The following is a 14,338-nucleotide window of genomic DNA, read 5'->3' as shown; positions in this document are numbered from 1 at the left end:
GGTCGGTCGCCCGCAAGCCACCGGATTTATGTTCCGTTTGTGAAAAAAAGGACATCCTACACGTAAAAAGAAAAAAGGGACATCCGGACAGGTCAGCGAACCAACAATGTATCGTGTTGGTCGACAAATTACATTTAAACCGCCTGTTCCCGAATGTTAGAGTAACTTAAACGCGTCACAAACGCGTGCTTTGTCCGTTTTTTGTTTGTTTGGCTCAGTTAGGCGGACGTGCGCGTCTATTTTTTAATTTAGACCAGTCGGTGCCTCCAACGGAAGACATACCCATTTTAGTCCACATGGCCGAAATAAACTTCATAAAATATAATTAAATATAAATGACCGATCAACCATCGGCCAAAGTCTTCTTAAACACTAAATAATAAACATTAAAAAAACTAAGCGCCCGCAACCCTAGTCGTCCGTCTTGCCCTTACCTTTGCCGTTGTCGTCGCCGTTGTTGAGGTCGATGAAAACAGGAGACGGCCCAGCCCACCCGAACGCGACTTCATAGGCCGCCAGGACATCCTCCTCCGACGTGTGTTGCGTTGGTGGCATTGCGGCTAGGCGGGCACACTCCTCCTGCTCCTTGTGGCGGCGCTTCCTCTGCGCGCCACTCGTCCATCAGTATGCGCTGCCTCGAATGTTCAAGATACGCGGCCTCCTGCGCCAGCGTTGTGTCGAGTCAAATGGGGAAGGGGGAGGAAGGGGGCACTGACCCACTCGTGCAGCTGGCTGGTCCAGACATAGCGATCGGTTGGCTCGGCCTTAGGCGTCGCGGGGGGAGGCGGGCTGCGCATTTGCGGTGACGGCGGCACAACGCAATCGCCGGCCACAGAGAGGGTGAGGGCCTTCGCCAGCCTCGCGTGGTAGTCCGCCTCCACCTTGCGCCGCTCCTCCTCGGTGGAGGTCTGCATGGCAACTGCCAGCACCGGCTGGTAGGCAGCCTCCTCCCGCGGCTTCCGGTTGCTGACGTGTGGGCCCACGGTAGGTGGCCCGCGTTAAATACGACCGCGCCGGTGCTTGGTCGGCCGACATGTGGGCCGCGACGAACAACAAGGGGACGCGCGACGCGTTCGCTTCGTGTATGCGCTGACGCATTTTACGACCAAAATTGAGCTTGAAATGGGTCGGCACGGACATGAAGCAAACTTATTTTATGTTTAAATCGGCACGTTGGACCAATGTTTTTGTCCGCGGCAATCCAAACAAATACAGAAAAAATGGATCACCCAGTTGGAATTGCTCTTAGGAACCAATTCAAGGTTCAGGTTAAGAGAGACATCACTGTGGACTCGTCACGCAGTGGCGGCCGGCCGGGTGGGGCAGCGCCTGAGATGAGACCTAAGTGCACGCGCACGGTGGACGGCACTATCACGAGGTATGTCTCGGCGCCACCTGGCCACCTTCACCACGGCCGGTTCACGTGACACGTGCAGCGGCGCCCGGCCGGGTCGGTGCGTCAGACGGGACACTATCGCGACGGCGCCACCCACGACCGGCTCACGTGGCCGGAGAAAAAGTCGGCCTTGTCTGTCCCCCTTGTCGCTGCCGCCCTCGTCGCCACATGTGCCCGCGTGCAGTTTTCGGGACGAGACTTGCCTGCTCTCCCAGCGCGTGGCCATTCGTGCTCCCGCGTACGTGGTTTGATTTGATTGAAACAAAATAAGATCCGGCCCTATCCTTTTAAAATCAGGAGGAAGATGATTAAATTAGAAAAAAAAACAAAAAAAAACAATCGTAGGATGAAGTGGGAGCATGGATAGGAGCATAGGAAGGGAGCAGACAAACCGAATCCCAGTTTTCGAGCCTGACCCGGGCACCAAGGTCGACCATGAAAAACCACGGCGGGGAGGGAGCATGTTGGATGTTTGACCTGGAAAACAGGGAGAAACCGATCAGTCGCTCCGATGATCGCGGACGGAAAAACAGCGCTCGATCCCAGTCAAAACCGATGGTGCACCGGTCGGCCAGACAAAAGTACTGGTTATGCTGGTTAAACTAAGCAGCAATTACGTAGTAGTACAACCTTTTCAGAAAGGCATGAGATGGAAACCGCACTACAGGTTGATGAGGTGGAGTGTGCAGTGCTATGCCACCTTTTGTGGCATATGCAAACATGCATGCACTGAGGAGTCGCTCACCTGCTCGATCTCTCTCACTCCTCCGACTGCTTCATGCTCAGGCCACTCGTTGCACTGGCATTGCACGCTCGCTTCTGCTAGCGACACTCTTAAGCTGATGGCCCCGCCGGATACTACTTTGTTAGCACTCTTAAGCTGCTAACAACCACTTCAGATCCAATCCAATGCAATCGTGGGTGGGGTACGTGGATCGTTGCTTGACGTCTTGCCGTGGGGTGATGGTCCATTGTGTCGTTTGACGAGCCGTGACCCGATTTTTTCTCCTCTCAACTGTACGTACGGACGCCAGGTCGACGCACAAAGAAAACCAAGGCCCTGCACGGAGCAATTCTTCGGGACGGGGCAGGATTTGGTGCAGGGTTTGATTCATAAGCTAAATGCAGTTTACTCGCCGTTTTGTCCGTCGTGCAGAGGCAGCTTAGGGTTGCTATCTGTGACAGTGCCACTGACAGTAGCCACACTAGCAGTACAAATGTGTGTGGTACGTACGTAGTATGTTGGTTCGGGTTTTCAATAGCAGACACTCTGCTTACAATGGTACCCAGACAGTCTTGTTGAAGAAGCTTTTTTTTTTTGCGTGGAAGAAGCTCGATCACGAACGTGCTGCCTGCGTACGTACTTACCGGATTTCCGGCGCAATAAAATACATACCCCTACGCTGCAGGTGAAGTGGACATTCTTTTCGTAGTGGAATTGTGGAAGTGATATGGATATTCATGAGTCCGGGCTCACGGCGACTGGTCCGCACGCAGGAAACCTTATTAACGGGCAACGAGGATTCAGTTCACCCACTCTCTCCACTTCTCCAGGTGTATTCTATTCTTTGCCCGAGCCCATGCATGCTCACACACCTCCTCCTGCTCAAGTTATCGAACGAGTGGATAAAGCAAGGACCCGTTTGGTTGCCTGCATTAGGATCAACCAGGCCCCCGCGGGATGAGTTTGGCCCGTTTGATTGCCTGAATTCACATACAAATGTTGGGCTGCACGAAACTTAAAGCACTTCCTAGCTAGGCCCGCTAGGAATAGCCGAATCAACCGTTTCCAGCGAGCCTGGCTGGGTCGAAACAATTTTAGCGCACATGATGGGTCCTGTTGCAGGGATATAGGAGGGATGCGAGCTCTGCGCGTGGTTTCTTGTCCTACCTCCATTAAACTTGTCCCTAATCCCCTTTCTTCATCCCTTCTGATCTACACAATGGTACTTCGATTCGAGATAAGGTCCATACGAAAAAGATGCACATCGATGTCACGGTTCCATTCAGGCGACGATTTGTGGTTTCGTCAACCGTAGAGGAGGGGTTCGAGATTATATCAGAGAGGAGTAGAGGAAGAAGAAGCAAGGGAGAGAGGAGAACGGGGAGAGGGGGATGAGCCGAGGCGTCGCATGGGCTCGTCGACCAGCGCAGCGCGATGAGGAGCGTCTCGACTGCAATGCGAGGCAGAGGCACTCGACCGGCGTATTAGCAGCGCTCCTGCTGGGTTGTTGTTGCCGTTGCCGGCCTCCCAGGGAAAGGTGGGAGATGTAGGGGAGGAGGCGGAGATGGGGCCCACGAACGGTTCGACGCGTCCATCTCCGACATGGCGGAGCGGCTCGGCCTCGCGGCTGGCGTCGGGGATCGGGCCGAGGGAGGTGTTCTGGAAGATGGAGGAGGCCAGGGCGTGGCCGCGCAGCCCGGGCTGGGCTAAGGGCCGGTCCTGCCGGAACAAGGGAGGCTCTACGTGCCCTGCCTCTCCATCGCGCGCCGCAACGAGGGCTCGCCGCGGTCTCTGAGGGGGCTGGCCATGGCAACGGCGGATGGCAGCCGCCAAGCTGACCGTGCACATCAGGAAGCGCCTGGGCGAGGAGGAGGCCAGGCAAGCGACGGACGTCGGCGTGGACCCCGTCTCCGGCTACCTGCGACGCTTCGGACCGCTGCTCGGGCGGGGGGGGGGGGGGGGGGGAGGAGGAGGCGGCGACGGCGTAGGAGGCCGCGCGGAGGCTGGAGGAGGGTGTCCTCGATGTGTGGCACAACGCGGAAGCCGGAGAGACTTAACAGCTCTCCGGCTTCGAGCTCTACTACGAGAACAGCTCCGGCGACGGGCAGCAGCCGGGTGTCGAGTCCGATGGCGGTGTGATGAACTAGTTGCTTTTGTCCTCATCATCGTTCATTGCAATCGCCATGGCATTGTGTGTTATGGGGAGCTGTTAAGTCTTAATCATACGTCGCGCAGATAACCAAACAACGTGCACTAGTATGATCACAGCCAACGCGAGCAACCAAACACAATGTGTAAAGACGTTGCTACTATACAGGGAATGCAGGCAACCAATCAACATGCAAATAATAATTTTTTGGCTGCATATGTCCAAACAGACCCAACTGAGACAAATATGCAAAACGAAAAAAAAAAGTACAGATAACCAAATGCGCCTCAAGTGTTCACTACGCCCGGCCAATTAAAATACGGAGGCCCCATACGTAATCTACATAGTAGAGACGACAGTACATCGACCTTGGACGTGGTGGCTTCCAAAGGGTGTGTCATGGCCTCATGAGGCGAGGGACTTGTCGCGTAGCTGCAACCGGGCGGTGCGGGCGCACGGCGGACGGCACTATCGGGACGCATGCATCGGTGCCACCCTCACCTCGTGGCCGGAGTGATAAGACTCGGGGTAGGTTCCGGTCGGTTTCATCTCGCCGCCGCCCTCGCGGTTGGTAGCCACCAGGCACCACATGGCACATGCCCTGGCCTGCGAGGCTGAGCACCGATGGAAGGAAAACTACGGCTGGGCAGAGCATGCTGGTTATTTGACTGACGCTGGAAAACAGGATCTCGGGACGATGGCGGCCACCGGTCACGCCTGTGATCGCGGCGGAAAACAACGCTCGGATGGGCCAGCGCAGTAGATATTCCGTTGACAATGCTTCCCTTTTCATACGTCAAGAAGAATTTTGTTGTTTGTTTCTGTTTATCAACTGTCAGGCTGAATTTAGTGCCGTAGTGGGCAAATGACGGTAGAAAAACAGAGAGAAGTGGGCAGTATTTAACTTTTCAAAGCCCAGCGACGGAACCTGCACCTTCTTGTCAGCATCTGTAGACATGCATGGACCGAGGAGTCGCTCACCTGCTCGATTCCTCACCCTCACTACTGCTACCGCTTTAGAGCAATTCTAGCAGACCCCACATCCCACCGGCCCGCAAAACGTGTTTGCAATTCGCGCAAAATCGCTTTTGCGACCCGCACAGACGGCCATGGATGTAGACCCCTCAAATAGACCCGCATAAAAGTATTCTCGGAATATGCTTTTTTACGGGTCGGCTTCTGCGGGTTCTGTTCGGGCACCACCGCGACGACCCGCAAACAGAAAAACTGCAAATCTCGCATTTGACAGAAAATCTAAAAATGAAAGGAAATCGCCTTGACCGACGACGCATACCTTCCGGCCATTTCGTTAAACACCTCGCTTGTGGGGGGAGCGGAACCGTTGAATGGCATCGCCGGAGCACTTCCTTGCGGGGGATGGAGTGAGACGATGAAGAAAGTGGCTTTTTTGTAGCCGGAATCTTCTTCCGCTTTACGCCCACGACCTTGCCGACCTTCTCCGCCACCGGCCGGGATCGCGCTGCCGCGTTGGCGCCCGGAGCGCAGGCCATCGCGGCGGGGGCAGCCGGATTCCCGCCCTGCACGACCACGTTGCCCTGCCGCTTGTGGACAGGCGCGGCGTTTGCTTGGGTGACGGCGGCAGGGCCAACATGACCGGCGACGAGATCCGTCCGTGGGGAAGAAGCGTCCGCGACCTCGACGATTACGGGGGACAGCATGGGGTCGTCCATGGCGGTGAGGGACGGCCGGGGAGGGAGCACCGGAGCGCACGAAGGCGGGGCAATGATGGCGGAGAGTGAAGGAAGTGGGAAAGGGCGCACGGAAATGTCCCTCCCGTCAAATCTCGCTGCGGATAGGGGTTGAACTCGGGTCGGCCTTCCAACCCGTGACGATAGAGGTTGAGAAAGAAAATTTGCCGCGCCCCGTAAAAATATTTGCGAGCCAAGACGGGATACGGGATCTGATCAGGTATGTTTTCCCGTCCCAACCCATAATTTCACGGTTATTTTGCGGACTGAAGCGGAATACAGGCCCTGCTAGAGTTGTTTTTATGCCACTGTTCTGGTCGAACTGCACTGCACGCTCGCGATCGCAAAGCCTCGTCTTTCGGCAGCCACCATGCGGATACGTACCACTCCAACTCATGTCAAGTGAGCTTTGCAACGTTACGTCAAGTCAAAACCTATGTTTTTAAATACTCTATTAGCACATATGTCCGTGCTTCGCTACGGAGGAAACATGATTGCTATGAACCAAGTGATAATGTAATGATTAAACACATGATTAATAGCAACCAAAATGTCTATAAACAAGAGCATTTATTATTCCAAATCATCATATTTATCCTTCACGAATACTCTCGACGAAGAATTATAGCATGTGGCAATGATACACCGCTAGGATCGGCTGGCATCCGTTTCATGTCCGTGAACTGCACGGATCATGATGCGTGTGGTCATCAACAATAATATAATGGTAGGCAATGTCTAGGAGGTTGGCGGAATCTAGATGAGTAAATGGATGCGAGTAATTGGAAAAATCTCTCACTGGGAATGTTGTAGGCTTTGGTTAGTGTAGATTAAACGGTGAAATTCGTCCTTCACAATGCAGGGTTCAAGCACTTGAGTCAACACAGCCAAAAACTTTTTAAATGCTCATTTTGCAATTAAACCTACTCCCCACATCTCAGTTTATAAGTTTTGCATGTGTATCTATGTCGTCAATTTGACTTATATAAAATAAGTTATTTAACATAAAACTTATATCATTAGAAAATATAACACCTAAAGTTTCTAATGATATATTTTTTTGAAATATATACTCATATTAGGTTGGTCGAATTGACGGCTTAGGTACACGTGCAAGACTTGTAAACTGAGATGGAGAGAGTAGCCACTTTCCTCCCGTAACTCTTTTGCCATCCAAGTTACGTACAACCTAAACGTGCTGTAATGTTCTTTTTTTGCAAGCTGAAGAATAAAATCTTTGCATGGTATCTTCGTCGCGGAGCCATTCTTACTAAAGATAACCTTATTAAGAGTAATTGGCATGGAAGCCCGCAATGTGTATTTTGTCACCATAAGGAGACAATAAAACATTTATTCTTCCAATGCAAATTGGCTCGTTCTATATGGTCAGTCACCCAAATAGCTTCTGGCTTGTATCCTCCTTCTAGTGTTGCTAATGTATTTGGCAACTGGTTACATGGTATTGATCACAGGTTTAGAACTCTTCTCAGGGTGGGAGCGCTTGCCGTTATTTGGTCGCTTTGGCTATGTAGAAATGATAAGGTTTTTAACGATAAAAGTATTTCTCTGTTGCAGGTTATCTACAGATGTACCGGGACTCTTCGTTTATGGTCCTCTCTACAACGCGTGGAGAATCGAGGCTTGTTTACGGAGGTGTGTACACGATTGGAGGCTACGGCGAGCGATATTTTTACCCAACATGGGTGGCAGCATGATCTAATGATTGGCCCCCCTCCATATTAGGCGTTATACGAACTCTGCATGTTTCGTTGTAATTTGTCGTTTTATTTTTATTTTGTGTGAGAGGATCTTATTTGGCTGTGTGCATCTTAGTTATGCAGAGGCCGGGTGTAATGCTTAAAATCTTTTAAGTAATAAAGCGCCCTTTTCGAAAAAAATGTTATGTTCTGTACATATGCATGGTTCTTTTCTTTCCTTTTCTTTTCTTTTTCGAAAAACTTCCAATCTATTCATCTTCAATCATGGCAGCACAACGAACACCAAAAATAAAAATTACATCTAGATCCGTAGACCACCTAGCGACGACTACAAGCACTGAAGCGAGCCGAAGGCGCGCCGCCGTCATCACCCCTCCATCGTCGGAGTCGGGCACAACTTGTTGTAGTAGACAGTCGGGAAGTCGTCGTGCTAAGGCCCCATAGGACCAGCGCACCAGAACAGCAACCGCCGCAGATGATGAATAACGTAGGTTAGAAGGATTCAACCCGAAGACACACGTACGTAGACGAACAACGACGAGATCCGTGCAAATCCACCAAAGATAGATCCGCAGGAGACACACCTCCACACGCCCACCAACGATGCTGGATGCACCGCCGGAATGGGGGCTAGGCAGGGAGACCTCTATTCCATCTTAAGGGAGTCGCCGCCGTCCCGTCTTTCTGAGCAGGACACAAACCCTAACAAGACAAGAAAAAACGACTAAAAGCGGAGCCCTCCCGCCGGCCCTTGGTAGGATCCACCGCGCCTCCATGGCCCTTGGGCCACCGGAGACGAGGCGGACCTGCGGCGGCGCCGACGAGAGGCAGGAACCCTGGCTTTCTTTCTTGGAGGAGGAGGAGTGACTTCGATTTTTTTTATGAAAAAGAAATTTCAAATCTATTATGAAGGTTCATTGAATAACCTGACATCAAATCTAGACGTCACATACGCCCAGAGAGAAACCCTAACCTCGCCTCCCCCAGGTACCGGTAAGATTTTATGCCGGAACTCCATCTGATCCGTTCCAACAGATAAACTCGAGGATGATCTGAAAACAAAAGTCTCACTTGAAGATGAGCTGGACGATAGAACTGCTCTCTCTGTATTACATTCACCCACACAGTCACAAGATATACAAGTGGAGTTACAACAAACAGCCCGATGGAAGTGGCACGCAGGCCTAGGCGTGATCCATGATCCTATTATCTAGGAATACAAGTACATGTACATACACAGGTATACTATGTGTTAACACCCCCCTCAGCCGGAACTCCATGTGGATGGACGTTGAGGCTGCGTCGGAACTCGTGAAAAACCTGTGATGGCAAGCCCTTGGTGAACAAATCTGCGAATTGCGAACTAGATGGAACATGCAAGACTCGAACGTCAGCGAGAGCCACCCGGTCGCGGACAAAATGAAGATCGATCTCAATATGCTTGGTCCGTTGGTGTTGGACGGGATTAGAAGCAATATATGAGGCAGAGATGTTGTCACAATATACGATAGTGGCCTGAGTGGGTGGATGGCGAAGTTCATGCAAGAGTTGGCGCAACCAACAAGACTCGGCGGCACAGTTGGCAACACCACGGTATTCGGCCTCAGCGCTGGATGGTGACACCGTGGCCTGCCGTTTAGAGGACCATGAGAGCAAGTTGTGGCCGAGAAAAAACGCAAAACCCGGAGGTGGACTTGCGGGTGTCCGGGCATCCTGCCCAATCGGCATCGGTGTAAGCAACAAGATCACGTGAGGACGACTTGTAGAGCTGCAAGCCATAGTGGGTGGTGCCACGAAGATACCGAAGGATGCGTTTGATGAGTTGCATGTGAGTGTCACGGGGCACATGCATGAAGAGACAGACTTGTTGAACCGCATATGCTAGGTCAGGCCTAGTGAGAGTGAGGTATTGGAGGGCTCCTGCAAGGCTGCTGTAGAGGGTGGGATTGTCAAGAAGGTGACCATCATGGGCGGATAGTTTGGACTGTGTGTCAACGGGAGTAGAGACGGGTTTGCAATTGAGCATCTTGGCACGATCAAGAATTTCTAGGGCATATTGTTGTTGACACAAGAACAAGCCGGTGGTGGTGGGTATCACGTTGATGCCTAGAAAGTGATGAAGCTCACCGAGATCAGTCATGGAAAATTCGTGTTTGAGAGAGGAGATGATATGATGAAAGCCAGGATTTCTTAATGGTTGCAGGACCTTTAGGTAAATCTATAAATGCATTTTGTTCAAAATATCTTGTTGTAAATTTATGGTAGCTAATTTGGGTATGGATGCAGGGCTTGATGGTTGCTTCATCAAGCTAACCACTGGACAGCAAATTCTTGCAGCCACAAGAAGAGATGGCAACAACAACAACATCTATCCCATAGCCTTTGGTGTGGTTGATAATGAAGATTCAGAGAGTTGGGCATGGTTCCTAACCTAGCTAAGATGTTGCATTGGAAGTGGTAGCAAATTTGGAACCTACACCATTATTTCTGACAGGCAAAAGGTATGCACCCTATCTTAGCCAGTAGTTCAGATATATATTGTTATTAGTAGCTTTATTTCTTTTTGTTCATGACCATGGTTATTAATTTACAATCAGGGTCTTCTTAAGGCTATAAATGAGGTGTTCCCTGATTCCCCTCAGAGATACTGCCTCAGGCACATATATGCAAATTTTCAGTCAGCTGGTTTCAGAGGAGCAGAACTAAAGAAGCTAGTAGATCGGGCTAGCTACTCATTCACCAAACATGGCCATGAATTAGAAATGGCAGAGCTAAAAGCATAGTGTGAGGATGCCTGGAAGTGGCTTCAAAAAATTCCAAAGGAGACTTGGTGTAGGTCTGCAATGGATTACAATTGCAAAACTGATCTTGTTGTGAACAACCTTAGTGAGTTTTCAACAAAATGATCCTTGATGTTAGGGCCAAACCAATTAGGACTATGTTTGAAGGAATTAGGACTAAGCAGATGATCAAAAGGCAGAAGAATAAGAAAAAAACAGAGAACAGCAGGTGGATGATCATGCATTCAATACCAATGGGCTAGTGCTGGTGATTTGTTTGACTAGCATTGGCTGAACTTATTATATGTTGTTACCCACGTCCCCTGTTCAGCGTGCGTTGCGGCCGGCTGCGTGGTGAGCGTGCGTTGAGTAAAACCAGCCGTTTCGGATTCTACGCCTTTAATACGTGTCCACCCACCACGACTCTCTTCTCACTCGCCCACTCACCGCTCGCACCGCCCACTCCACTTCCCCCTCTCTCATGTCGAAATCGCCGCCGACAACCACCGCCACCGCCGTCGCCATGGACTGGCAGCTGGCCATCGAAGCTCTCGCCAGGAACAACCAGGAGATGCGCGCGCAGTATAGGGAGATCGCGCGCTGGTTCCCCGGTATGGCGATGATGAGGAACCACGCCTGCGGCCTCGTGAAGGTGATGACAGCTGCTGAAAAGGAGCGCGCCTTCCCTGCCGGCGGCACCATCCCGCCGCCGTCCCTTCTGCTGTGGGCGACGCGCGAGGTGCAGCGCTCCCCCGACCCCAGGCAGCGCGCCCGATGGTGGATGTACCGCTCATCCGCCACGCCGCCGGCCGCCGCGGACCACGTCACCGACGCCGTCCTTGCTCTCCCAGCCCCAATCAACAACGCCTACTGGGAGAGGCGCAATCCATGGGTCCTTGGGCCCTATGACGACTCCGACGGCGAGTCTTCTGAGGACGAGTCCTCTGATGACGAGTCCAGTGATGATGATGAGGATCAGTCCTCTGACGACTCTGACAACGAAGTGGATGAGGTCGTCGTCCTCTCCGACGACGAGCCTAGAGTGTAGTTGCTGGCTCCAGTCCTCGACGCCGTGGAGGGGGACAGGAACCTCCCAATCCAAGTGGATGCACTGCCGGAGGTCTCCGATCTCCCAGACGGCGTCGTCGTGAAGCAAGAACAAGATGGCGGCGAGGAAGATGTGGTGGAGCCAGCGCCGGGCAAGAAGAAGAGGGCGGCCGTGACTGCGGTGCGCCGCTCCCAGCGCCTGAAGATGCTGAAGGAGGAGTGAAGTGCTGCCTTCAGTTAGTTCAGTGCAAAAAAAATTCAGTTTCGTCAGTCCTGAACTTTCGTAAGTTCAGTAAGTTCCTAGGTTCAGTTTCGTCAGCACTATCTACTTGCAGACTATGAATGTCAGTACTATCTATCTATCTATGTCAGGCACTATCTATATATGTTACTTGCTACTTGCTATATATGTTAAGTTATTTGTCAGACTACCTAAGCTACTTGCTATATATGTTACTTGCTACTTGCTACTTCCAACTATGTCACTACTGTCAGTTATCCACACATGATATATGCAGAGTAAAACAGCCTCATCATAGATAAAACACTCTTACTTACTTAACTTAGCACGAGTACTCACTTAGCATAGTAGGTCTTAACATAAAAGTCATTAGATCATAGATAAAACCAACTAGTTCTTAAACCATAAGAGTACCTCCCTCCCTCATACCATTCTGAAAGCACATGAAACTTTCCCAAAATATACACCTAACATGCATGACATTCCAAGGCCAGCTATATATATAGGCCTACTAATTACTTAACCCACACACCAAGCACTTTACTCATTCATAATTGCCTTGATCCTCTCTAGCTTATCTTTGCTGGCATGCCCAGCATTGACCAGATCAGCAATCAGATACTCCAGCTTCTTCTTCTCTTGCTTAAGTAGGTCCCTGTCCCCCTCCACTTCCTTCATGGCCTTCCTCATGTTCTGAATGATATCTGCTTGGCTTTGAAGAATGCACCTTTGCTCCTTGGCAAGCTTCATCTTTTCCATACTTATCTCAATCTTTGCTTGATCCTCAAGTTGTTTCTTCTTTGCATTTAGATCATTGATTGCCTGACTGGTATAGTCCATGTCATGAGACATCTTGCCATCTTGATAGTCAAAAAGCTTGGATACATCTTCCACCAACTGGCTGTAGTTGTTTCACAGGAAATCAATTTCCTTCTGTAGCTTGGCCACCTCTTTCTCATGGGCATGTTTGTCCTTCACCCTTCCCAAGTTCTGCTCATGGTACATGTCCCAAATCCTTGTTAGGCACCTTTGTAGAATCTCTGGCCAAGGACCATCCACCCACTCCACAACCCCACAGTTCACACCTACATCCTACAGAAACAATTATTTATAATTAAGCACAAAGCACTTAGTAACAACCTTACTACAGATAACTAAAGTCATAAAGTCATTTCATTTAATTGAAACCCTTTGTTTAAATCAATATGCTTTCTGAATTATGCAAACATAATTCTTTCATAATAAGCACACAACAGCTGACTATATTCAGTTAACAGCTATATTTAGCAATAGATATAAATTCATTTAACTCTATTTTTTTTCAGTTAACAACTATATTCAGTTAACACCTACCAAATACATTCAGTTCACAGTACACTAAAGATCTCTGCATGTAGGTGTTCTCAGGTTCAGTCATGTATTGAATTCAGTTAACTAAAGATCTACTTTCACATATAGCTTCCATATGTATGGCACTTTCAAGTTTCAATTCTAAACTACAGCACACATCTCTACACCACATGCTGCACCACACATCTCCAGCAGCAAAACACATCACACATCTCCACCAGCAAAACAAGTTAGCGTGCAAGATTTAATACCTGCTGCACAGGACAACCCAGGAATCGCCTCCCAGTCAAAGCACCTTCAAAAGCCACCACCTTCTTCGGCCTCTGATGATGCATCATGCACGTCGGCTCAGATTCAGTGTAAGAACCACAAAAAGATGGTTCCACCACACTGTCAGGGGTTTCCTGCAAAAGAAAGTTCGAATCAAACCAAAACCAACTTGGAATCTCCAATCTGGATGAACTAACCCTAACCCTAACTCTGTTCCACCATTATGCACTTACAAAGAGCTGAGGATCCATTGAAACCATGTTGATGTCCTCGTCCGAGCTCTCCTCGTCATTCTAGGATGGCATCCTCAACTTCTACCGGCAGCAATGGTCGCGGCAGCGGCGGCGATAGGCTGAGCTTGCTCAGAGCACTAGGGAGAGGGGGAGGATGAGGACGAGTGAGAGCGAGCGAGGAGGAAGAGAATGAGCGAGTGGCTGAGCTCGCTCTGACTTATTGGCCCACCGACAGCCGCCGTTCCGACCACGGATGGGCCGTTAACGGCCGTCAACGCGCGGCGGCCATCCGTTCGCCAGCGTGGCAACTGATTCGCGGGCCCAACCGGTCAGATTCGGGGTTAGCGCGGCCGAAGCGAGCGATTTCGTGAGTTGGTAGTTTTTTGTCACGGTTTAGTCCAAATTTGATAATTTTTGGCACAAAATCGTAGGGTGGTAGTTTTTTCGTCAATTGTGATAGTTTTTGGCTAAATACTCGATCCAGATGTGAACCTTGCCACGGCGCCCTTTTGGCTTTTGTACACTGGTACAGACCGCTGGTGGTAGGAGTACGTACTAGTACCATGCAAGGACAAGGCGATCTTCTCGTGTCCAAAGGTGGATGCTGCGGATTTAATCCTGCTGTTAATGCGTCTCTCTCTGTGCTGGTTGCACTTGAGCCCAACACGCGGCTAGCCGTAGTTAATGTCGTGTGGGGTAACCGAATGCACTGATCGATGGA

At 50.5% G+C, this 14,338-nt stretch overlaps 2 pseudogenes; one reads left to right on the top strand and one right to left on the bottom strand.

Moving 5' to 3' along the window:
- The first annotated feature begins 1,033 nt into the window (after window positions 1–1,033).
- On the top strand, window positions 1,034–4,177 carry LOC147961400 (transcription initiation factor IIB-1-like; annotated as a pseudogene).
- An 8,127-nt stretch (window positions 4,178–12,304) lies between these two features.
- Window positions 12,305–13,635, bottom strand: LOC147961399 (uncharacterized; annotated as a pseudogene).
- Between the last annotated feature and the right edge of the window lie 703 nt (window positions 13,636–14,338).

The sequence above is a fragment of the Triticum urartu genome, chromosome 7A, assembly GCF_056163025.1.
Source record: "Triticum urartu cultivar PI428250 chromosome 7A, HENAU_Tu73, whole genome shotgun sequence".
Lineage (NCBI taxonomy): Eukaryota > Viridiplantae > Streptophyta > Magnoliopsida > Poales > Poaceae > Triticum > Triticum urartu.
Note: the sequence above shows the minus strand (reverse complement) of the source record. Positions and strands in the feature narration are given on the sequence as shown.